A 24153-nucleotide genomic window follows, 5' to 3' on the forward strand; every position below is an offset into this window, starting at 1 on the left:
TATAACAATTCCCAATTTGAAACTATACTACAAAGCCACTGTGATAAAAACAGCATGGTACTGGCAAAGAAATAGGCCTGAGGATCAGTGGAACAGACTGGAAGACACAAAAACAAACCTAGATGTACTCAGCTACCTCATTTTTGACAAAGGAGCCGACCATCCTCAGTGGAGGAAAGATAGCCTCTTTAATAAATGGTGTTGGAAAAACTGGATGTCAACCTGCCACAGATTAAAATTAGACCCTTATCTTTTGCCATGCACTAAATTAAAATCCAAATGGATTAAAGATCTAAATATTAAAACAGAAACATTAAACTTGCTGGAAGGTAAGTTAGGCAGAACACTGGAAGATATTAGCACAGGAAAAGACTTTATGAACAAAATCAGTAGCACGGGAACTAGCAGATAGAATCAACAACTGGGATCTCATCTTACTAAAAAGCTTCTGTACTTCTTTTATAGCACTTTTTATTATCTCAGGCAGCATGTATTTTATTTATACATTATTTTCTTTATTACTTGTTCCCAGCCCTTCCTTCCTCATTTCCCCCCAAATATAAGCTCCATGAGAACAGATTTTTTTTGTCTGCATTTTCATTGCTCTGATTCCCTCTGCCTGGAACTGCATCTGGCCCAGAGTAGGCAATGAATAAATTCTCATGAATGAGTAATTCCCCAAGTTATTCCTGTTTTGGCAATCGTTACCACACAGGAAAGGGAGGCAGAGAAGCAAAGTTGTGTCTACTTTGTAAATTAAAAATAATACAAATTTTAACTGAATGAACAAAGGAGTAAAGTGGCATACCTTATATATTGCTAGAGGCTTGTTTTTGATAAATTCAGATGGAAAGGATGAAAAATGTCTTATCTAGGAGCTACTTTCTCATTAAGAATCTGCATGAGGACTGACAAAAAATAGTGAATTGGTTCCTGAAGGACACATTTGGCGTTCGTTTATTATGATGTCATTGTACTCATTCTCCTGGGGAGACTATGGAGAAGGTATGCTTTTTACCTGGCATGCTTTTGGAATCTGAAAATAGAAATATTTGCCATGAGTTCTTCTCCCCTTTGTTGTTCTTTGAAATAAGGAATTTGTTCGTGGTTTCCACACATTTATTGAAAACCTAACATACACCAGGTTCTACTAGGTCCTAGACAACAAGCAGGCAACAAAAGAAACAGCAGTCTTCTTATGAATATGTTTTATTTTTATGGGTGAGAGAGGCACACACACATGTTCTAATATTTGTAGAAAGTGACAGCTACTATGGAGAAAATTAAGCAGAAAAGAAAGTGTCAGAAGTGGTGGAAGGGTGGGGTTTGTCCTTTTAAACAGGTGGATACTCAGGGGATATCTTGCTGAAATAATGACATGAGTTAAAATCTGAGAGTAAGGCAATCCTGAGGATGAAGGCATCTAACTTACTGGAGAAATAGCAAGGAGACCAGTGTGCTTGGAGCACAGTGACTGAGAGTAGGGTGAGTTGACGTCTTTGTGACAACTGTGCCACAAGTGAAGGATCTTGTTGCCTGGAAGTTGAGAGATAAGTTCTATGATTTTGAGCAGAGGTATGGACCTAGTCACCTCGGACTTGCCATAACAAAATATCACACACTGCAGGGTTTAAACCACAGAAACTTATTTTCTCCTAGTTCTAAGGCTGGAAGTTCAAGATCAGCTTGCCGTGATGGTAAGGTTCTGACGAGAGCTGTGTACCTAGCCTATTAGAGATGATAACCTTCTTGTGGAGTTCTCACAAAATCAAGTTCTCTGATGTCAACCCCTCTTCTTCATCTTCTTCTTCCTCTTTCTGATCTTCTGTTATTTTCTGTCTCGGGGATTAAACTCAAAGCATCTCACATGCCAGGCAAAGACTGTACTGCTAAATTGAACTCCCAATTCCTTGATGTCTCTTCTTGTAAGGTTCTAATCTCCTTATGTGGACCCTGTCTCATGACTTCATTTAAATCTAAGTATCTCTAAGGTACCGTCTCTGAATACCATCTTACTGGGACTGGTGTTTCAGCATAGGAATGGGGGAAGGGCATTATTCAGTCCATTGCAGGAGTGATCTGCTGACTCAAAGCTTTAAGAGGTCGTATTAGTTGCCTCATGTAGAACAAACTTCTGGGGGATGAGAGAAAAGTCCAAAGTAGGGAGAAGCTGCTGTGTTAATTATGAACTATTGCTGTATTGGATCAGACCAGTAGCAGAAGAGGTATTAAGAAGTGGGCAGGTTCAAGATCTATTTCAAAGAATCAACAAAACTCGCTGTATCCTTAAAGGACTTCAAGTGAAGTTTTGATGGGATTCTCTCAACTACAATATATAAGACTGTAACAGGACTAAAAAACTGAGTTTTCTTGTGTAGCTGTAGTGAAATGAAGAACACCTTTCTATGCTTCCTTCTCTTGTTCTTGGTTATTTGAAATGAACACAGTAAGGTAAATAACTTGTATTTTCTAAACAGAGTAGCTGTATTTAGAACAAAATAATGATTGTAATAATCCTCTTTGTGAAGTGAATTGCTTCCTTCACTGGCCATTGGTCAATCTGGAGTTAATTATGGCCAAATAGCAATTCAAAGCCCTGGAGAAAGGGAGGAACATTTCATTAAAGTCTGGCTGGGGATTACTGCTGACAGAAGCACTGCCAATCAGGCGATTTTAAAAGAAAGGTGACCATTCCCATCAACTTCAGAGCTAAAATAGCTTATACTGAGATCAGAAGGTTTTTTCAAATTAGCTTCATTTCAAGAAACTGAGACCGAGTGATAGTTATGTAAATTAGGGTTAAGCGCCTAACGGTTCATTAAAGCAAAATGCTCTATAAAGAGAAATAGTCAAAATACATTTTTCCTCTGCTCTTTCCCAGAATTATTGTGACTGTTTTTTATCCAAAGCAGAACTTTGCAGATATTTCCAGATATGCAGATATGTAATGATTTCTTATTGATTAATTATAATTTCTAAAGCTTAGGGGACTATTGCCTTTATCACAATCAGGGTATCATCACTTACCTTTGATGTTGAGATCTTATGATCTTTTCAGACAATAAAGGATGAAGGATAATAATAATAATTAAAAAACAAAACCCTTACTGTGGAACTCTGAAATTTCTGTTTTTTGTTTGTTTGTTCATTTTATTTTTTGGTGTGAGAAGCAAAGGTGCTGTTATTACCTGAGGAGGACACTCATTTTTGTCACTTGTCTGTCTAATGTAAGTGTGTCCTTAGCACACTCTAAATTCAACTCAGATGCTGAGTACATTTTTAAAAGATTTTTCCAGCAAATGTAAGCCATGTGATCATTTTTGAAAATGAATTATTTTTATAAAATCAACTCTTTTTAAAAGCTTTAAGACTTATAACTTTATCCATCATGACACAGGACGGGGAGACCTAAGGGCTAGACTGAAGTGTTGTGAAAGATTTCAAATGGAAAATATACTCCTGGTCCACCGTTTAGCCTTAAAATCTTTCATTACTGTCATTGAGAATTTTGATGCTGTTGCTTATGTACTTTTAAATGTAAAACAGACTGCAGTGTAAAACAAAGGTTAGCCTGTAAGGGAGGTTGCAGTATATAAACTGAGCAAATCCAATAGGGTAGGTGTAAATGAAGCCCTCAGGGCATTTTTGAAGCTTTTTAAAGGGTAATTTTGAAAGAGAGGGTGAGTCCCAAATGCCATTTTTCAGTTAGAGGAATTTTAATGGTTTGTAACCTAGATTTATTCTTTATTGGCTTTACTTTTTTCTTACAGGTTCTGTCTTTATATGTGAAATAATTCATGAAGGACCTAGAGTGTCTCTTAAACCATACAGACTAAGATCTTTTTAGCTTTTAAATTGTTTAGCAGTTCCTTTTATTTCACAGATTGAAAAATATTTACCAACCTGTAAAATAATTGGTGGGTTAGTAGTGTTTGGGATCATTTAGTTTCTTAAGTACATTGGGATATATGCTGTCAATTTTTATTAAAATAATGCTAGCTGGTAAGTGGTATGAAGCTTGATAAGTTAAACTCTTACAATGGACAAAGCCAACATTCCATGTCTGTAACAAAAATTTGGGTGTAATTTCTTAAACCTAATGCAATACCCCAAATTATATTTAAATTTGTATGTTGGAGCTCTAACTCCCAGTCTAAGTATAGTTAGACATTGAAGATAATTAAGAGGCAATTAAGGTTAAATGATGCCATTAGGGTGAAGTCCTAATCTGATAGGATTGGTAACTTTATAAGAAGAGGAAGATTTCCTTTTTTCCTTCTCCTTCTCTTCCCTCTCCTTTCCTCTTCTCTTCTCTCTCTCTCTCTCTCTCTCTCTCTCTCTCTCTCTCTCTCTCTCCCTCTCTCTCCTCTTTCTCTCTCATGCAGGGTCAAAACAAAAAGATGATTATGTACTAGCAAAGAGAGACCTCATTACACCTTGACTCTACTGGCACACGAATTTGGATTACCAGCCTCTAGAACTGTGTGAAGATACTTTGCTACTGTTTGAGCTACCCAGTCTGTGGTATTTTGGCACAGTGCCCCAAACTAATACACCTTTGTTTAGGTTGGTGTCATTTTCAATTCTGTACACTTAGATTTGTGATAGAGTTGCCAAGGAGATTATAGACAAAATAAAGAGTATGGCAAGCACTTAAATTTTTCAGACTTTTCTAGCACAATTCTATGTTGCCAAAATTACTTTAATTATTTAAGAAGTATTATTGATTTACTTTCTTAAACATCTGGCATTTTGCATCTTCCTCCTTCTCATCTGTGGTGAAAAAAATCCGTGATTAAATAGAATTTTAATCATGTTAAAAGCCTCCACAATCAATACAACAGTCATCAAACCTCTGTAAAGGACGAGACACAAAATATTTTCACATTTGTGAACTACACCATCATGGCTACAACTATTCAGCTTTGACAAAAAAGCAAGAAAGCAGAGACAATGTATAAGTGAATGAAGTGGCTGCATTCCAATAAAATTTTATTGACAAAAACAGATGGCTGCTCAGATTTGGCCTGTGGGCTGTAGTCCACCAAACCCATAACTCATTTCCATAACATTATTCCATAACTTGTTCAGTTCAATAGTACAAAGATTACAAATCCCTCAAAAGCCCTTTGTATGGATCTATTTTTTTTTCTACATTTTTATATAGGCTTGAGAGACAAACCATGTGGAAAATAACTAGTATAATTTGTTCTTCTTGAGAATATTCATTTGCTTATAAATATATACAGAATATTATATAATATATTATATATCATTAATAGTATATACATCAATTAAATTAACATTTATATTAATAAATAATTCTATACTCTAGTATATTACTGCTATTTGTACATATATCAGTTTTGCAATACTTATAAAATGATCTGCTGTGTATTTTTTTTCTCATTGAGTTTATTGGTACTTTTCAGGTATACAGTACAGTTACATTCATCAATATATCATTAAGTATATACATCAATTAAATTAACATTTATATTAATAAATAATTCTATACTCTAGTATATTACTGCTATTTGTACATATATCAGTTTTGCAATACTTATAAAATGATCTGCTGTGTATTTTTTTTCTCATTGAGTTTATTGGTACTTTTCAGGTATACAGTACAGTTACATTCATCATTAGGATCTTGTACCTTTACATGACAGATCTTGGTCCTCATTTTTCCCCATATCCCTGCCCTCCCTTCATGCCCTCCTCCCTTCTCTATTTACAAAATCTGCTATATATTTTTATACAAACATTTATATATCTAACTGCATACATTTTACATATTGCATATGCATTCCTACGTTACACATTTCCATGGAGACTTATATTTTATGTAATTATTTTACATTTTCTCCTGAAATGGATAACATTCAGAAAATTTAATTTGTTTCCTCAGAATTAATATACCCACTTTTCTCTGCAACCCCAAGAAAGCTAGAAATTAAGTAGGATGTAGGAGAGAATAATGGCTAATCACAGAGACGTTTGAATGAGACAATTAGTCTTAAATCTCATATACGTATCTAATGATCATAGATGCTATTTTATTTTCACAGTGCTTTTCCTTCAAGTGCTGAGTTCTCTAAGGCTTGATTCTCAGCTGGGGCTGCAGGTTGGTGGCCTTTACATTGTGCAGTGCAGGGTGGCAAGGCAGAGAAGGGAAAGGAAAGGGAGTACATAGGCAAATAGTCAGTCTCAAGGAGACGCATGACATGTTTCAGCATCTGACACATTTTCAAACCTAGCAAATGGTAAAATCGCAGCTCTGATCTCACAGTGTCAGATTTTGTATATCTGTTGTCAAACATGTCAGTCACGGAAGACACGAGATGATGAAGAAAACCACAAGTAGATGATCACAAGAAAGAAAATACACAGATGCACACTCTTGGATGGCGGTTGATTCATGTTGATTGACATAATGTACTGTTAGATTTGGCTTGGTTTTTTGTACTGATCCTAGAGAGTGAATCTTAGGATGTTGAGCTCAGTTATGAAGTTATGAAGTAAGTCACAAATATCACAAAGATATTCCTGTGAATTTTGTGAAAATATTAAAGCTTTCTGTTAGTCTTTTTTCTTCAAAAACATTGGAATTATGGTTGTCTATGTAACTCTCTTGGACTTGCTTTCTGTCATGCTTTGTTGGGAGAGTATGATTGGAGCTAAATTATAATTAGTAAATATAATTGTAAATGTGGAGATGTGGCGCGTATGAATATGATTACATATACATTCCTCATTGGGTGTACTGAGATGGGCAGAGGTTTGAGAAATATAGTTTAAAGAAAAGGAATAGCATTTACTTGGAGACCTTAAAATAAACTGTTACCAGGCTTGTTTTATTATGCTTAATTGAAATTTGTTAGTCATCACCACAGGTTAATAAGTGAGGGAATACAAAATTTTCTGAATGCTCAGATTCTAAACACAGAGAAAATTGTGTTTAGTCCAGGTAACAGATCCTGAAGATTTTGCTTTCAGCAGGATTTGTGGGAAATACAGAGAGTAGCCAGTACTTTTGGCGTGATTTATAATCCTTCCACCTCCTGACATAATAACAAACTGCTTCAGATCAGCTTAAAGAAGAAAGTCACACTTCTGAAGGAGGATCAGCCCTGCTTAACCCCATCTGTGTCACAGTCCCAAGCATCCCAGGGCACCCCTCGCCACACTGAGATTTGTCTGCATGAGTGGATGCAGGTGAATTCCTCATCTTGGCTGAACATGTTCTGCTGTTGTTTCCTAGGGGCTGTATTTCACCAAAATATATTTTTCAATAAAATTTTAATCAAAAAATATGTATTTATTGTGTACAGTTTTTCTTTTTCCTTTTAGTTTTGGGGCATTAAATCTAGAAATTGTGCATATCAGGCAAGCATTGTACCACCACATCCCCAATTGCAATATGATTGAAATATGTATATGAGGTAGGATAAAAGAAATGTGGTTAAAGTTTAAACTTAAAAAAAATATTATAGTAAAAGTCATCTTGCATTAATCCCCTTAAAATACTCTTTTTTCTTTCAGACACATTTATCGCATCATTTCTCACTTTCTGAAGCAGTTTTGGACTCCCTATCTTTTCATGATACGATAAAAAAATGTGGTCAATGCTGCTGTTGAGTGCCATCTAATGATAAAGCAGGCTCATAAAAACCATTCTGGCATGTCCTCATCCATCTTACTCACAGCCTCTGGCACTGTATTCCTTCTGGCTCTTCCTCCAAGTCAAAGAGATCATGAAGTACAAATGTTTTGAATCAATTCAGGACATGAAGGCAGCCAAAACAATGCAGCTAATAATACTCACGAAAGAGGACTTCCAGAGGTGCTGCAGAAAGTGGCAAGAATGATAGGACGTGTATTCCAAGCAAGGGGGAGTATTTTGAGTGAGATTAATGGTGGCGTCTTTTACTGTACTACATTGTGAATAATTTAAGCAGCCATATATACTTTGAATGCACTTTTTATATTATGGAATGGCTAATTATTAATATATGTATTTCCTCATATACTTTTTTGTGTATGAGAACACTTAAAGTCCTTGCTTTTTCAAGAAAACAATATGTATTTTTCTTAACTATAGTCACTATATTGTGCAAAAGATTTCTTGCACTTATTTTAACTGAAGTTTTATATCCTTTGACCAACATCTCAACCACCTTCCAATTGATGTTTTATTCATGATCCCAATGCACTACAGCTTTCTGTCATCCTTCCTGATGGTTTCAGTATTGACACTAATGATCTAGTAACATCCTTCAGAGACCTTAACTGTTCTTAGTTCTATTGATCCTTATTGATGCTCCAATCTGTCCATGATTACACACTGGATCTTGCCATTTCCACTACCTGTGCCACTTTGAAACATCTTCATTTCAAGCATCTTATTCTCTGCTTCAGTCTCTTATCTTCACAGATATTCCTTCCACCTCTTTTGTTTCATTGAATCTTCATTCTTTTCCTCATCGTGATCCTTAACTTTTGATTCCTTACATGTTCTTGACTCTTACATCCATCACCTTTCAGCCAGAAGGAATGTATTTTTGTATTACTCTGTGGCTGCCATCTTCAACTTTTTGGCTTCTTTATCGCACTTGGAAAAACTTCCCCCATGTTGAATCCCACTCCATGCCTATTTGATGTCTTTATGAACTTGATTATGGCTTTCACTTTAAATTTGTGATTTATGTGAGCTGTTAGCTCTGTGTAGCAATATCACCTTTCAGCCAGAAGGAATGTATTTTTGTATTACTCTGTGGCTGCCATCTTCAACTTTTTGGCTTCTTTATCGCACTTGGAAAAACTTCCCCCATGTTGAATCCCACTCCATGCCTATTTGATGTCTTTATGAACTTGATTATGGCTTTCACTTTAAATTTGTGATTTATGTGAGCTGTTAGCTCTGTGTAGCAATATAATCTTTCTTTTCAAACCTCAAGTGTAGCCTTCCACTCTTCCATATCACCAGTTGCCTGTACACTTATTTCAGTTTTTCAAATGTGAGCAAACAGCAGTGAATTTTCTTCTCTATTCCACCAGCATCTGTGCTCTTATACGCTACCTTCCCTGTTAGAACTGCATAGGAAGTTTGCAGAAAGTCAGAGGTGAAGATATACATGCAAAAGAAATAAACTCATCAGGACACAGCTTGCTTCAAAGTTATGGAAGTTTACAGAAAAAAACAGAGAGAGAAAAGAAAAGAGCAAGGATTCTATTACTGGAATGTCAAATCTAAAGACCCCCAAAATAAGGAGGATTGAGGAAGGATGACTGAGAAAGTATAACCAGTGAGGTATGAAAATACTAGCACAGTTTTCTAGAAGTGAAAGTGCTATTACAAGGCCAAGTACAACTAGGTCTTTCAACTGACCTTCAAATGGTAGCCTTGGAGTCATTGGTAGTACTCAAATGATTAAACTGGATTCAAAGAAGACTAGGGAAATGAAGAATGGAGATGGTATAGAAACACTGTGAAGAATTTTGCTATAAATAGGAACAGACAAATCATATCTAGAGTTCATCAAACTCAGGAAACATTTGATTAAGACAGGGTATATTGAACATTGTTTAAAATAATCTCGATGAAATAGAAAAAGAATTCTGATGATGCAAAGTAATAGGGGTCCTTTCTAAAGAAGACAGAAGATGTAGGAGTAAGTCCATAGTGCAGGAGTTAGTTGCCCCAACTTCATTTTTGTGAATGGCAACCCTGTATCCTAGGTTGCTCAGGCAAAACACTGAGGAGTCAGCTATGATTCATCTCTCATACACACCTTTTATATACCCATTCACTAGTCTGTAGGTTTCTACTTTTAACATATACACCATGTCATAGCACTTATTTTCCTTGTTACCACTGCTACTCCTTGTGTTCAAGTTGCCATCTTCTTCCCGGAGTACAGATACAGCCTCCAAACTAGTCTCTCGATTTATATTCTTCTGACTTTTCCAATAGCCCATTCTGTTTTCCAAACAACAACAAAAATTAAACTTTTAAAAATATAAATCACGTACCATCAGTATCTTCCTCCATTTTTCCTATCAAATTAAGAACAAGTCCTTACAACAGCCTAGGACACCCTCTATTATCTTATCCCTGTTACCTTTCTCACCTAACCTACTCCTACTTCCTTCACTTTATTCATATGATCTCTTTGCATTCGAATGAATACACCATTGTCATCTCTTTATTAGAAACATCAAGTGAGATACTTCCTGGGGGGAGGGGACAGATTCCATGATGACTTTATCGAAAGTAACTGCCTTTGTCTCCTTGACTTTTGTTTTTCTTTATAGTGTTTTTAAATATCCCATTATACTGTGTGCTTTGCCATTGATATAGCACTGTTTACTTATTCAATTGAAAGTTACTTGAGGGAAAGTTTTATCTCACGAACTGTTGTATGGTTTGAATTTTAAATGTCTCCCAAAAGCCTTTTGGTGAAGGCTTGGTTGCCAGCCTACACTACTAGGAGATGATGAGACCTTTTGGAGGTTTTTTTTGTGGAAAGAAATGGGGTTGTTGGGGGCCACGAGGTACGGTGCTGCCACAAGCCCAAAGTGATGTGATTAAGCAACTCCTGCTGAAACTTGTGAATCTCTGGGCCATAATAAACCTTTCTTTATCTTAGGTATCTTGTTACAGTGACAGAAAGCTGGTACACAATTTATGATCTTCTCAGTACTTCTGAGAGTATCTGATATGCTAAGTAGCTGTGTAATGGGTAAGTCAATTTCTGACATATTTGCTTTTTTCCAAATTTTTCTTAATTTACTATTTTTTAACTTTCTGAAAATTTAGACAACTGTTCAATTAAATCAGCAGAATTCAATTGTTTTTAAGTTAAATCTCATTTGGAGTCCATATACAGACAACAAATATAAGCTGAGCGTCTATGGTTAATGGGTTGAAATGGTAGTGTTTCTTACTTTATTCATCTTCATGAGGTATAAATTTAAATATTACATATTTACTACTAATAAAAATATTTTTAATAGTCCAGGCTTATGATGGTCCCACATTAGTAGAAGAATCAAAACTCTAAATGTCACTCGATGGCCAGTTTTGGAATAATTTTCACATAGTGGTTTAGGAAAATCTCCCAGATACTAGATTATGAAATTAAATTTTCAAAATAAGGGTATCTAATTCTTACTGAAAAAGCATAAACTATTTTGTCCAGCAAATGGGGCCTTTTCTGATTTCAGGAATAATCTGATCTGAGTTTTCGTATCTTTTCCATTTAATAATAATTATGAACTACTCGAGTTGCTTATAAATGTACAGGAAATAGGGATGATTTATTTATTATATTCTCATAACAACATAAATGTCAATATTTCAAGTTATAGTTCTTGATAAGAAAGTTTTTATCATAAAAACTATAATTCTTGGTGAAAGCTAAAAGTTGCATACAGAAAATTCAAATTAAATCCAGTTTATAATTCATGACACATAGAAGTTGTAAAAATCACTCTCACTGGGTTTTAGATGCTTTCTGAATGGGTTTAATTAAAAAACTAGTTTCTCTTCTTATTGTCTATTAACATGTAGACATTGATGTGCACTTCAAAAATAGGCTACTTTTTTTGGGGGTAATGAGTAAACTTTCGATGATAAACAATGGGCAGATTTAGGTTCTTTATTGCCTCTGTATTGCAATTGTCTGTGGTCTGCTTTAAAATGTAGATGGAGAGGAGGAGGCTCTCCAGAAAAAAATGGAGTGGAAGGATTTCAGTTTTAATTTCCTACTCTGCCACTAATTTACTGTTTAATCTGCAGGGAAGTCTCCTTAGACATCAGTTTCTTAGTATAATAAATGGGGGCCTTATTATTTGTCGTATTCATTTTGTCTAGGAGATTGGCAGATGGGTAGCAAGTATTTTGAGGCAGAGCGTGACATGGTGAATATACATTAGACACCTATGTTAAACTCTTCCATGTAGTTAGTTGAAGGGTGTCTTTGTGTATATTAATAAAATAATTTATATTGAAAATCTACTTACAGGACACTGCAGCAGAAGATATGTTGCAGGGTGTCCAAGTTTATTAATATTAAAAGTATTTCCTGCTTCTTGAGAGAGCTTTGCAGTGGCAATATGGAAAACTAAACATTGATATTAACTGCTGTTGGAATGAGTGATTCTTTTTCTCAGAAGAGAGATACAACTTAGACTATGCATACATTTATATAATGTGGGGCTGTAAGAAAAATCAGATCTTGCATACTGACAAATAAAACTCTTGGTGTAAACTGGTGTTTGTTATGCACATTAACAGCTATGTACCAGGGGAGTCTCCACTGAATAAGTGTTGCACACTCTCAGACATTGGGAGAGTAGTGAGGACGTTGCAGATGCACTAGTGGAAAAAATTTTCCAGCTATTGTCATATACTTACAAGTAACTTAGGTAAATCACATCCTGACTCTTTTAGATTTTAAATAAACCATAACAGAAGCAAATTATTGGTTGCCTATATTATTAAATCACACATTTGATTTCATTTCATATTGTACATTATTAGGTTTGATGAAAACTTATTTTATTAAAGCAGCTGTGACAGCTAAAACACTTTCCCATGTTAAATAATGTTCTCTTGTATCTTCTTAGCTGTAGCACTTTACCCTTTTGCTATAAGAAAGTGACTTTCAGCTAGAAAACAAAAATGTTAATATAATAAAATAAGGGTTCAGTAATTATTATAAATTGTGTGGAGTTCAGATAGATTCACCCTAATCTGCTGAGAATATTTACGATTTTTAAAAGATAAAATATTTTAGGAAAGTCCTATTTATTCAATTTCACTCTTTTCCAATGTTTTACTATTATTTGTCTTTACTGGGCATTATGGCTTGTGTTTAGATGTCCCTCAGAGCCTATGCTTTTTCAAAGGGGGCCGGAATCTAGAGGGTGTTACCGACTCATGGCCTAAGGGCACTGGGATTAAGGGAATGAGTGCTATCCACCCTAGGTAATCTGAATAAGATAAAAGGGGCAGAAAGACACTATTAAGGGCCCTCTTGTTGCTTTTGCTGTCTTCTGCCACTAACATGAACTATTGCCCTTCTGCTGTCCTACCTTGAAGCCAGCTCATTATGGACTGAAACCTTCACAAACTGAGAGTAACAATAAAACCTTTCCCTTCTAACTTTGGGTGTCAGGTATTTTGTCTCAGCAATGACAAAAAGTAACCAACACAGAAATTTGGTACCAAGAGTGGGATACCGGCTCAGATTTAATGTTTGCCTTGGTGGATTTTGGTCTTGCTTTGTTCCCATTCCTTGTTATTCCTTGGTTTGTGACTTTTGGAATGGCAATGTCTATTTTATACCACTGAATGCCAGATGTGTTTAACTTTCTTTTCATTTATACAAGGGCTTGCTGCTGAGAGTTTGCCTCAGAGAAGAAATTGGATTTTCAGCGATGCTGAAATTGGTAGGATTTCAACAACTCTTAGAGATAGACCAAATGCCTTTTGCGTAAAGAAGTATACATGAGTCTTTGGGGGACCAGGAAAATGTTATAGTTTTAGTCTAGATGTCTCTCCAAAATCTCACGTGGTCATAGATGGGTGAATCTAGGATTAGTGGTATATGATTATTAAACCATTACACATGAATTTGGCAGTGCCCTAAGCCCTATAGTCTGAACAAGATAAAAGGAGCAGAAAGACACTGTTAAGATCTGTTGTTGCTTTTTGCTGCCTTCTGGCTGCCATGAACTGTTTCTCCTCTGGAAGACCTGTCTGCCACACCACCCTGCCCTAGAGCCAGCCAATTATGGACTGAAACCTCTACTAACTGTAAACCAAATAAACCTTTCCTCTTTCAACTTTGGATGTCAGGTATTTTGTCTCAGCAATGAGAGAAAATTAAGACACTTCGTTTACAAATGAGTTATTCTAGGGAAAATGTTAAATTAAAAATCATTTTTAGCAATTTATTTTATATTTTGGCTTTGGGTACTATTTGTCTTATTTTTCTTAAAACCAAGTTTCATGTCAATTTTCACTATTTTGGTTTCTCATAAGGAAATTAGTTATTCATACCTAGTATGAACGACAGCAACAAAAAATACTCACTGACATCTTTCTATTTACTGGCACATAGGAAACATTTTACATGCATTATTTCATTTAGTTTTAACATTTGTATCTGGTAAACACTAATATTATTTTTATTTTACAGTGTTTATGTAGCTTGTCCAGAGTCACATCTGCAGTAAGCAGAAAAGTTTGGATTAACACCCAAGTAGTTCTGTGTTCCAGAGCTAGCAATAGACCACTGAACAAAGATAGAAGTCTGTGTTTTTCTTATGCAAGAAGTTAATGAACTAAGCATGTAATAAAATTGATCAAATGCACATGAACAACAGATTTTATACAATATTGTATAAAACCATTAATAGGAAAATTTAAAACATGTTCAGTGTTTAAAAATCGACATGAATAATTTTATGTATTATTTTTAAAAATCGGGACAAGAATGATCATAAAGTTTAACTGACAGAATAGCAATGGAAATAACAAGTAAAAATGAATCACAAACATTTGGAAAGAGAGTAGCAGTGGCTGGGGTTGGAGACTGTCTTTACAGGTGTGGGTTCTAAGCTGTAGGTAGAATTGGCAAAGAAGAGTAACATTTTTTTTCTCCTGTTTTAGTATTTTGGAGCCTTAAAAATGTCCTTGGTAGTGGATTTAATCTGAATTAATCTTAAAATTGTTACATTTTCTTATATTCTTGATTATAGTCCATTATCTTTTATTGAAATTTCCCCATCATTTGCTAAACAAATATGTATTATTTGCTAATGATACTCTAACATAGTGCCATAAACTAGGCAGTTTTTAAAAAGAAATTGTCTTTTGTTAGGGAGACTAAAAGTCCAAGATCAAGGTTGGGCAGAGTTGGTTCTTCTGGGAGCACCGAGGAAGAATTTGTTCTGTGCTTCTTTCCCAGCTTCTCTCCTAGCTCCTATCTAGAGTTTACTGCCAACCCTTAGTGTTCCTTGGCCTGAAGGTACTGCTCCAACATCAAACTATTGGAGTAAATTAAATATGGTTTTATCCCTGTGTACATATCTTCTTTCTGCATAGGTTTTTGTGTATAAATTATCTTTTTTGTAAGGGCACTTGTTGAATTGATTCATTCTCTTCAATGAATCTTCGATTCTGTTCTCTGGTTGTATCTTTTTGCTTGTTTGTTTGTTTTTGTTTTTTGAGACAGAGTCTCACTATGTAGTTGAGACTGTCCTGGGACTCACTATGTAGCCCAGGCTGGTCTCAAACTCACAGCGATCCTCCTGCCTCAGTCTCCTGAGTGCTGGGATTGCAGGTGTGCACCACCATGCCCGGCTCTGATTGTGTCTTGGTAGTTCTGATTTCTAATATTTGATTATATTTCTAAATTATACTTTTCCCCAAGTTATCATTTATCTTAAACACATATCTTTGAAAGATTTTCTGATATTCTCTTATTTTCTATCCAATATTTTCTCTCAGATCTAGTCTCCAAAGGCTTTGACAACATAAGGAAAGATTAAAAACCAACAAATTAAAAACCATTTGGCTGATTCAAAAAGGGTTTATGGAGCTCAATTTAAAACCTCACAGAAAGTTCTTTGTGATGATTCTAAAAGAGCGAATGCTTGGTTGGTGTAAAGGAAAACATCTCATGAGGAGTATACATGCAAGAAAGTTGGAAGTGTTGCATACATGGAACAGTTTCTGAGCACTCATTTCTAGGGGTGTAAATATCAAATAGATGGTCAATGTCTAGGTTTTCAATTCATGTTACTATTGCCTTTGCATGAACTTTGCTGTGTAGGACTTGCCAGCTGAAACAGCTCTTTATCTGTCTCATTACCTCCTCTCAGTACTGAAATATTTCTTTGCTCACTGGGTCATAGATCTTTTACTTCTCTTCTACTGAAAAAGGAAGAAGAACAGAAGCAGCAATTGCTTAAGAGACTTGGCTGTTTTACTGGAAAGCACTCAGGGATGTAGGATTCTAAAGGTTTTTATATAAAATAATGTGTTATATTACTTCAAATACTGTGTTTACAGAGCTCATACTGCTAAGGATTAAAGGAATGTGCCATGACAAATATGATTCTGAGCAGGATTGCCTTCTCTAAAATAGATCAGTTGCATTCAGGTAGAACTTTTGATTTATGAGAATTAGGGCTGAGTGCAATGTATAGTGCTCTCTGTAATGTCAGAGGATTACTGTTTCCCCTGAGACTCCCAGTGGAAGTCTATCAAGGCCTAGTGAAAATCTCTTGGCTTGTAATATCACAGATCCTGCTCAAAGGTCAAGATATTTATGGAAGAAGCACAAGTTTTAGAGGAAACAGGGTTTTTACTGATGGATGTTGGTTGTGCTAATAGGAATCGAGTAAAGATGTATCTGGTTGTTTTTGGTGAAGATGATTTTTTTCCTGCTCATGAGAATGACTTCTCTTAAGCATTGTTGAAATATCTGATTTTTTTGAAAAGTTTGCAGCTCTTCTCCTACCCTTTGTTCTTTATGAGAAACGTATTTATTTTCTCTCCACTTATAAAGTTTAGATATTTTGGAAGGTAGCAATTTTAAAATTCTCATAATGCATTTAGTTTACTATATCTGTACTTTTCCTGGCATCTGTAAATTTTTTTAATAAATAAATGATATGAATATATTGTAGCCTTTCACCATGAATATATTCTAGCCTTTCACCGTAAGCATCACACACAGAACAAATAAAGTAGGGTTAAATATAACTTCCAAATTTGTTTCTTATTATGATAAATGATATTAAAATATGTAAACTTTAATGTCCTGTTCTGTTTTTACTGAGGTGTCAAAATTATTGATCGAAGGCTTCTGAGCGTGAATAGGACAGTTTGTTTTTCATGCAGAATTTATACAATAACAAGCTGTTCTGTGACTGTTAGATCTTTAGCAAAATCAAGGCCTTAAGGGCTACAAGAAGATTTGCGAAGATGAATTGTCAGAGCCTTCTTTGCAGAGGAATATTGTCAAACAGTGAATCTCCGTTGGGCTGTGTTTGGGAGAGGAGTGGTCTATTCACTCCCACCCCCACAGTTAGCTGGGAAGGATATTAATGAGGCACTTGAGAATTTTAAATGTGTTTTCTTCTGCTAAATGTCATAAAAACTCATGCCTGACCCACATATAAGGAAAGCAAAGCAGATGTTGGCCTGAAGTCTGTTTCCTGCCTGAGAAAATTTGAGGTGATAAGAGATTGAAAGATTACTTTTGAAAACACTGTGAGAGAGCTGATGTGTTTTAATTGCCTTGTAGTTCAAGTCAGACAGAGAGAGAGAGAGAGAGAGAGAGAGAGAGAGAGAGAGAGAAATATGGGCCTACACAGGAGAAAATTGGCTTGGTATCATCTGAAGAGTTCCCATTGGTCACCCTCAGGGGAAGGAGCCTGGGGGAAGTTATTTGGACTCAAGTTTGCACTGAAATAAAAATTAAATATACTGCATAAAGTAGAAAAAAAAGGACTTTTTAAAAAGCACAAAATATCTACAGAGATAGTAAAGATCTACCAAGTTATAAGACAAATGAAAACTGAAACTAGAAGACATCCATTTTTCTTTGAGGATATCTACCAAGTGATGTAATTTGAGTGAAAATGACATGAGGTAAACATAAACAGACTTGGAGCCTGTTCTTGTGGAACGTTAAACACATGGTTCTTTTCTCATACGGTTAGGATTCCAAAGAGATAAACTGGCCTCGTTGTTCTTCCAGCACCATGAATTGGTGAAGAAGTTCTCCTTGATGCTGAGTAAACAAGAGAAGGGAACTCTCAGAGAAGTTATTCTCTCAGTATGATCCTCCTCTATTCTTAGAAATGAAAATTTACCCAGGTTAGTAGAACCCATACACTTCAGCTTTATTTACCTTCTTCTAGGCTGATGGTATTCATAGGAACCATACAGAAACAAATTAAGCTTTTTTCTGTAGAAAGGCTATTGTCATAGGATCAAAGAATGTCTAAATATTTTTTTCTAAAGAAATATTGTAAGACATGGTGAACAGAAAGCAAAAGTCTGGTACATGTTCTACTGTGTCTAATTGGAATTCTGGAAGGAGTAGACAAAGAATGTGGAGGAGGAAATATCTGAGAAAATATCCACTGCAAACTTCCCTTAACAGAAGACAATGCCAATCTGTGGGTTTAACACGCCCAGCTAACTTCAAGTGTGATGAAGTAGAAAGAAACATCTGGATTTATCATAGTGAAATTGCAGTATATCAAATAAAGTTAAGATCTTAAAAGAAGCCAGAGATTAAAAAAAAGAGTTATCTTCAGCATCAGTTAGACTGACAGCTTCTTCACACCTATATAAAAACAAATAGAAAGGCATCATTAGAGAGAGAGAGAGAGAGAGAGAGAGAGAGAGAGAAGATAAGAGAATAGACATAAAGTCTTGGTATTATCCAAGAAGAGGATAGAAATCAAAGAACTATAAAAATATCAAAAAGACATTATCAATAAGCCAAAAATTAGTTTTCTTAAAAGATAATAAAATTTACAAATACAAAATGAGATTAATAGAAAATTTAAAAATATACAAATAATACATTTAATGACTAAAAAGAAGATTGCCTCAGATACTGTACATGTTAAAAATATCATGATGAACTGACATTGTGAAATGGGAAGAAAAAGTCTAAAGGTGTAGGGAAAGTGGGAAGGGTAGGGGAAAGGTAGTAAGGGAAAAATATGAGAAAATGAAAAACTGGAAATAAAGTGTTTGTAAATGGGGAGGGGAGGAGGGGGTGAAGGGAGGGTGCAGGGACAAGGGGAAAAATGAGAATCAAGACCATGTGTCATGTAAAGGTACAAGATCCCAATAATGCATGTAACTGTACTGTATACCTAAAATGTACCAATAAACTCAATAAAAGGAAAAAATAGCATGATGGCTCTATTAGTATTTATTAATATTTTATGCCAATGATTTTGACAGTTTGGTATAATGAACAAATTTCTAGAAAAATAAACTTACTAGTTTATTTATTTATTTTTTTCAAATAGGTTAACTTTTCCACATACCATGTATTTGTATTTAACATATAAACATCACAGATTTTTTTCCAATTAAAACAATACTATTTGTGACTTAATGAGTATGTCTGAAGATATTTCTCAAAAATTAACACTTCGTTTTCAGGTTGAGTTTCTAAGGTCTTGTGAAGGATCTCACAGCAGAAGCCTAGACTCATTCATTCTCAGGGGTACCCAGTCCATTCCCTGCAGGGAAGTTAGATGCCTCCACCAAATGCCCAGCCAGAGAACTATATTGCCTTCAAAAGTTTCCATAGCTTTGCAAGACTGCATAGAGCTACCAGTTCAATGTCCGCAGGCCATCTTGTTAGCATACAGAAGGGTGTTGGGCCACACCATGTTAGATGAGTAGGATAATATAGCACAATGTGAGATTAAAGTTAACTTATGATAAAAAGGAAGGAGTGAGTACTTGTACAGAAGTAATACTATATCAACCATAAAAATGTCCAACTTCTACCAAACCCACAGTGAAAAGACAGTGTGGTAAATCCAAGATTTGTAAAAAGTATGCACAAACCGCACAGAATCTGAGAAAAGGGGAAATATTTATACAAGTAGCAGTTTTAAAAATGTAACTTTGTTCTACCAATTATACATTAACATACACACACTAACTGAAAATATGCTACAACAGTGTCTGGAAAAGCCGTTTAACATTTTCTAAGTGGCTTTCACCCCACATTTACTATGTAATATAGCCGTTAATACTGTACAAGTACAATTAGCACTAATGTTTAAAAACTTTTAAACAAAGGATTTTTCCCCTCAAGTTTTAAACATCAGAACCTGTGCATATAAAAATTTTAAAACTTCCAAAAGCCTAAATATTTCAAATGAAAACTATTACAAACTTCTCAAATGTTCGTTATAATCCAGGTACTGTATATCAACCTAGTTATCCACTGTGGGCTCCTTCAGAGGTGTTTGCCTCTCTCTCTCTCTTCACTGGATGCCTTTTTCTTGCTGCCAGACTCCCGGTTGTCTTTGCTTTCTTTATCGCCGTCTCCATGGTGTTGCGTCTGATTACTGTCTTGAGCATCAGTCCCTCCACGTAGAGCCTTTGAGCCTGTTTGTTCCATTGCTAGCTTTTTGTTTGGCCCTTTCTTCCCGTGATGTTTGGTTTGATTCGCTTCCTTGTGCTGTCTTTGTACAGCCAGAGATTTGTTCAACACCTGTGTGATGACAGAATCTCCTTCACCAACCAAAAATATGTTCTTAAATTTGTTGTACAACGTTGTAGCTTTTCCACCATAACTTGACTGACTGAACTGTCGTATTTTTTTCAGGGATGTAGCCATCTCTGTGTGTTTCTGAGCTTGTTGCATTGTGCCCTGAAGTGAAGCAAGTTCATCCAAGGTCTTGATGCATCTGTTCACATCAAGATTATCAGTTTTGAGTGAATTTTTAATTTCAGCATGTATCCTTTGAAGTCGAGGATCCATTGAGGTTTCTCCCTTCTTCTCCACGTTCTTAACTTCTGGCTTCTTTCCTTCATCTTTATTCTGCAGCTCAGTTTCCATTTGTTCCTCGTGATTGCGTTTTCCGTCTGTGGCTTCCTTCTCACGTTGGCTCTTCAGCACAGCCCTCCCATGAGCAGCCTGTAAGTTCCTTCCCCGCTTTCTCTGCTTTTCATCTTCTCCCTCTTCTTCAGAATCAGAGGTTGATGTAACCCTTGTTTTAGCTGATTTTTCTTTTTTTATTCAACTTCTTTCTTGCCTCTTTTTTTGTCTGGCTCTTTCCTTGGCTTCTTCCTTCTAGCCCTCCTCATCCTTTTCAGGCTGCTTTTCTAGTTTTTCCTCTTTCCCTCTTTTCTTACTTTTGTCTTCTTCAGCAACCACGTCACTCTCTGAAGGGCAAGACTGTTACCATTTGGGGTCCTCCTCTCGGTTTTAGAATCCTGGCCTGTGTAGCTGCAGGTCGTCCTCTCTTAGGACTCACTGTTAGATTAACAGATGCTGTTGCTGTTGGCACTACTCCTGCCTCCTCTGTTTCTACTTTTTCTGCCTTTCTCTTTCTCTCTCTTCTGGCAGCTTTAGGGGTTGTTGTGTCAACTGCTTTAGTCATATCTTCACTGCTTGCTTTTTCTTCGTGATCACTTTCTTTCTTTGAAACACTAGGTTCTTTTTCTTGGACTTCAAAATCAGATGATGCGTTTTACTGTTTATGCCTGTTGGCTTGAAATTTTCACTTTCGGATTGTTGTCAATCTCCCATAAGCCTTTATTAAAACCTCTTCATTTATTTGCTTCACCATACTTTGCCTTATTTTCTGAGTAAGGAATTATATACTTTGGTCCTAAAAAAAAGCTGTCTCATGAGTCCCAAATAAGAAGATGGGCAGTTTGTTTGTGGGCGGCTTTACAGCCCCATCAGGAACTACATGTACTCGAGCCGGCCAATGGGAGTAACTTTCCATCTTGGTGAAGATGAGGTCTCCAGGTCTGAAATCATGAGTCATGTTTCGGGGTCAAGGCTGGAGGCCTCAGCGCAGGCGGAGCGCGGTGGCATGAGGTGTCGGGGTGGGGTGGGGGCTGGGGCTTCCAGGCCAGCAGGGAGGGAGCAAGGGATGTCCCAACCCTACCAGATGACAACTTACTAGTTTTTTATGTATAGTCTTATATGTGTTATACTAATTGATTATGTTAAATATTTCTACAAAGAAAAGTCAGGAGAAAGTGGCTTTACTATTAGCAGAGAGTAAAAATATTTTTATATTATTTTGAAAATCTCTGTACAAAAGAATTCATTGTATGAGGTCAAAATTACTTTTATATCAGAACTTTAAATAGTGAATATTATAGATCTTATTCATCTGTGAACATAGATGCAAGGCTACTAAATAGAAAAAGCAAAAAATATAAAATATATTGCAAAGTTGTTTATTCTTAAACTGGGAAGTTATTTGAATATTTGAAAATCAAACAGTGTAAGTCAGCACAAAAATACAGGAGAGAAAACATGATTCAGTAGAAACAAAAAATTTGGTCAAAGTCAACATCTGATTCATGACAGGATTATTCAACAAACCAAGAACAGCATCTTTTACATGATAGAGATTATTTGCAAGTATTGTATACCAAAGTTGAGCTTAGGAAGACATATTAAACATTTCTATTTTGTATTATGAGTTAGTGATACTGTCCAGTTGTCTACTACTTCTATTCAGTATCACACAGCAAATGTAAACCAGTACATAAAGTCAGACAAGGGAATAAAAGACATGAGAAAACATTTCCATCATTTACAGATAACATAATTTCATTTGGAACATCGAATTGTTTCGATGAATGTGTATATAAGAGTTTAATAAGCTTGTAGATAGATGCTAATATTATTTAATGATCTACATTTGTATATAACATCAGCATAACAATTAAAACAAAATAATATACATTTTACTGTAGCTTAAAATATATGAGGTACTGGGAATAAATCCAACAAAAATGTGCAAGAATTCAGTGGTTCTGCCACCTGCTTCAGAAGTGAAATGTCTGGAGTTCGATCCCCAGTGCCAAAAATAACAAACAACAGCAACAACAATGAAAGATGCTTCAAATGTCAAAGGTAAAATACAAAGGTCTGGAAGATAATATAGGACAATATCTGTAAATTTCAAGTAGGATCGGCTTTTTTATACAATATATAAAAACAAACCCACAAAAGAGAACATTGGTATATTGAGTTAAATTAAAATTAACATTGTCAATCAAAAAGATTTGGTAAAGCACGGTAAGGCAGAGTTATTAACTATATGTAGAACAAAAAGGATCAATGCTTATAAAGAGGTACAAATCAGTAAGGAAAAGAGACAGTTTCAAGGAGAAAATCCAAGTGGTCAATAAATTATGAAAACATGACACATTTTTCAATAGAGAAATTTTAAATTATACTCAAATGAAATACCATATTCCCAACTAATTGGTGAAAATTCTGAAATCTGAAAATACCAGGTATTTGTGTGGGTGTAGTAGGACTCACTGATGATGAAAATGTAGATGTATTTACCAATTTAGTAAGGTGTGATGCTTTCTTCCTCAGGTGAAGGGGGACCTGTCCTACAAACCAGCAGGTTTACAGCTAAGTGTACTCTTGAGATAACCTTGGGCATGTGCCTCCTCAAGACACATGGACAGAAATGTTCATAATGATCCAATACCAGAAAGAAGTCAAATGTAAATCAATAGTAGAATGGCACAGCACACAAGTCTCAAATACAGCCATAAAAATCAGTACACTATCCTTAAAACATATCACAGAGTAAAGTAGCTTTGAGCAGATGTTATTGCGATTCATAAAATCATATACACTGTGGTTTCATTCATATAAAATTAAAAAACAGCAAAATTATTGTATATCGTTTGGGGGATGCCTTGCTAGGTGATAAAACTCCAGAAAAAAGTAAGGAAACAATTATTGCAAAAAGTTGTCAAGTTGCTTGATTAGGCTTGAACTTCTGATCCTCCTGCTTCTGTCCCCCACAGTGCTGGAATTACAGGCCTGTGCCACCATGCCCTGCTAAAAATGTTTTAATTGTGTATGTACACATTTTATTTTTAATGGGCAATGTTGATCTGGGCCATCTCATAGATGACAAGACAAGCTACCAATAGTAAATCATTCGACCAATTTATTATTTTAAAAATGTTTTTGATTGGATATTTTATTTTAAGGGGGTCTAATATTTTTGAGCTTTTCATGTATTCTAGTTGTTAGTCCACTGCCTGAGTAATAGTTTGCAAAATGTTTTCCCATTCTACAATATATTTACTCTCTTGGTGGTTTATTTTGCTGTACGAATGCTTTTTAATTTAATATGATAACATTTGTTTATTCTCTGTACTGTTTCCTGTGAAAATGGGATTTTGTTGGAGTGGTCCTTGCCTACACTTATGACTTTAAGAGTTTTACTTATTTTATCTTCTTGCGAGTTAAGTATTTCTATTTAAAATTTAGTTCTTTGATCCATTTTTATTTTAGTTTAGGACATGGTGAAAGTTACAGGTCTAGATTCTATCTTCTGTATGTGGATAGACAGTTTTCCCAA

General features: G+C 35.5%; 1 protein-coding gene and 1 pseudogene across 1 annotated transcript in view; one reads left to right on the forward strand and one right to left on the reverse strand.

The window, feature by feature from the left end:
* Positions 1-24153, forward strand: part of Trhde (thyrotropin releasing hormone degrading enzyme) — a 388565-nt gene that overhangs the window by 129706 nt on the left and 234706 nt on the right. The window lies entirely within an intron of this gene.
* On the reverse strand, positions 20002-21567 carry LOC104857552 (annotated as a pseudogene).

The sequence above is a fragment of the Fukomys damarensis genome, unplaced genomic scaffold, assembly GCF_012274545.1.
Source record: "Fukomys damarensis isolate Sample0158 unplaced genomic scaffold, DMR_v1.0_HiC HiC_scaffold_15, whole genome shotgun sequence".
Taxonomy (NCBI): domain Eukaryota; kingdom Metazoa; phylum Chordata; class Mammalia; order Rodentia; family Bathyergidae; genus Fukomys; species Fukomys damarensis.